Here is a 2945-nt window from a genome sequence, read left to right as displayed (position 1 = left end):
TGGGAATTTCTTATTCTTATCAGCTGTAGCTGTCAGGAATCTGTTTTTATGTGCATCACACAGTATCTGAAAGTTTCCCCCTAATGAGGATTAGTTCACAGATCTGATATATGTAAGTATTATTTTTATTTTGTGGGGACTTTACAACAGAAGAAGCCAGACACCCTTTCTCTGATGAAAGCTTCTAAGTCCAGAGAGGTTGACAGCACAGATATTGGATTCAGTGACAGCTTTACTGCAGTCAGAAAGAAAGGAGTGGCTGCTGTGCTCAGAGTACCACATACAAATGATGAATGAACATGGCAGAAAAAACAAACAAAGAAAAAAACAGAAGTGATCATGTTCTTCAACATGACTGAAGACAGTGTAGGCACCATGGAGAAGGACCTACATCTGCCAGTGCCAAACAAAGAGGTCTCCTGTGCCACTGTGGTATAACCTGTTTGTCATTATTGCCTTGAATGCTAATACCATTTTCACAGCTCAGCTCCCTAAATTCACAAGAGGCATCACTCATGCAAAACGGCTTCTCCTCAACAAGCTCTAAAAGAAGCTTGTCTCACCACAAATGAGGAGACAGCATTAGGGCAATGGGAAGGTGAGATGTTACAAAAGCCACAATCCAGCTAAAGGAAGGAGGCAAGAAAGAAAGAGGTGACGTATCTGCTCAAGCAACAAAAATCACAAAGTTGGCCATGTTTGTGGGAAAATAAATGTGTCTGTGTGTGAAATGATCATAGCCAGAAGCAGGTAGTTTGTTCCAACAAAATGTTCAAAATAAAAAATATTTTAAACATGAGTTTGCTTTTCTGTAAACCTAAATAGGATACAAATTATTATTCTTAACAACAACGGCATTAAAACACATCGATTCTAATATGGGTCAGCTTTAAAATAAATTGCCAGTAGCATGTTTAGCCTTTAGAAATGGATAAAAAAAACATTATCTTGATGATGCTCTTTTTGCTAAATGATTATTAGCAATATTTGTGTACTTCAACCAGCATTAGTGGGGGTCACATGTCTTTTGTTATATGAGTTTAAAGTTTAAAAGCTTTGAAACCACTAGCATAAGGGACACATACAGGTAGAACAAAGAAGACAGTCAGCCTAGAAAACTGTACATAATATGCTTGGAAAATATGAACTGAATACCAAATAAGCAGAAAGAGGAGTCTGTGTTTGTGAGTGAACTGTCAGAAATCAGCTAAAGGAAATGGGATTCCCATCAAAAGCCAAAAGAAGGCTGCAGTCGACTGAAGAGAAACAGTTATTGACTGGGGATGATTGGATAAAAGTGATTTGGTGATGAAATTTTTGAAATTCAGGTTTTAGGTTGATGTGGGTCCAAAGAAACAAAATGGTGACTTTGTACACAAAAAGCAGCATGTTTTTATCGTCAGTGATTATATAAGGGTTGCATAACAGGAGATGGCAGACTTTAACTCTATAGGAAATGCTCACATGGACACTGAAGTTGTGGACACTTTCCCCATTGATTAATTAGATTTGGTGTTGATAAAGTGATTTATCAGAATGATAATACATTTCATTACAGAGCTGAAAGAGTTCAAACTTTTCTTCAGGAAACACAACCAGCTTGAGGACCTGATCAACAATAAATCCATGTCATAGGGAAAAATTAAACTAAAATATTTTTTATTGCCCACTGCCAAAAACTGTGTGTGTTCTTTGCATGTGTGTATGTTTGTCTGTACCGTTATCAAAATATCTCATAAAGCACAACACTTGTTTACTGATTTGAATGGAAATTTCAGAAATTAATCACTGTTAGATCTACAACTGATTAACTTTTAGAGTCAACCTAATTTAAGATGGCTGCCACAGCTAATCAACATTAGCTGACACAAAAAAAACACCTGAATGAACAGTCTCCAAAGATTGTGACCCACAATTTTCCTCAAGATTTAAACAAACAAATTTGAAGGATACACAAAGTGAATAAGAAGATGAAATAAGAAATATATTTTAGGAAACTGGATGACTTAAATCTAAACTATAATCTTGTGACAGAATATTAAACATAAATTCTGTTAAAAACAAGAAAACAGATTCCAAGTAAATGGTTGTAACCCATAGTGGTATAAACAATAAGATACATGAGGAAGATTAGAAATGCCATATTGAGAAGATGAGAGCAAAACATTTTATTAAATAATGTGACAACATTGTGCCAACATTTCATTTTATTTATTTGTGGGTTTGTTGATGTTGTTTGTTGTTTCTGAAAGTTAACCAGTGTCACTTCATGAAAAGTGATGTTTACTTTTACTAAATTCTAACAGTGAAAAGGATTTTCTGTGGAAGCTGAAATAAAACCATTAATCCTCTGAGCATTTCCTAAATAACTGTGCAACTCTGATAATGTAGGGTTTTTTAATAATCTGCCCTCCAGCAGAGTCAGCACCAACATAATAACCATGTTGTGTTAATGGTCCTTTTCTCACTGAGGTTCTATTTCATCCCTACTGACCGCCAGAGGCGGTGCTTCAAGCACTGAATGATCATTCTTGCGCATGCGCAGGTCGAGTACTAATCACAACAGTCACCTGTGACCTGCCGGTGACCCACGTGACTCTATATAGTCACGTGATGACCGGCACTCAATCCCTTTTGTTCTTCTCGCGCGCAGGTGTGATTATACCTCCGTATTTCAAATATGTCTCGTTCGTCGCTAGTAGCCTCGTGACCATACATGGTCGGAGCTGCGGGTGAGTCTCGCCCTCCAGGGGCTGCACGAGCGAGTTCGGCTTACCGAATCAGTGGCTGTTGCTGCGACAACTGGTAAGTTGTGTTTTCTCTCCTACGACAGTAGTTTACTGTTCGCTTTAAGTTAGAACTCACCGGTAGCGTTTCTGCTCGCGCTGAGTTCATTTGGTTCATTGGTAAATACCTGGCTCACCGGTAGCGTTTTCTGCCCGCGT

Source organism: Kryptolebias marmoratus, linkage group LG8 (genome assembly GCF_001649575.2).
Source record: "Kryptolebias marmoratus isolate JLee-2015 linkage group LG8, ASM164957v2, whole genome shotgun sequence".
Classification (NCBI taxonomy): Eukaryota; Metazoa; Chordata; class Actinopteri; order Cyprinodontiformes; family Rivulidae; genus Kryptolebias; species Kryptolebias marmoratus.
The sequence above is the reverse complement of the archived record's forward strand: the minus strand, read 5'-3'. Positions refer to the sequence as shown.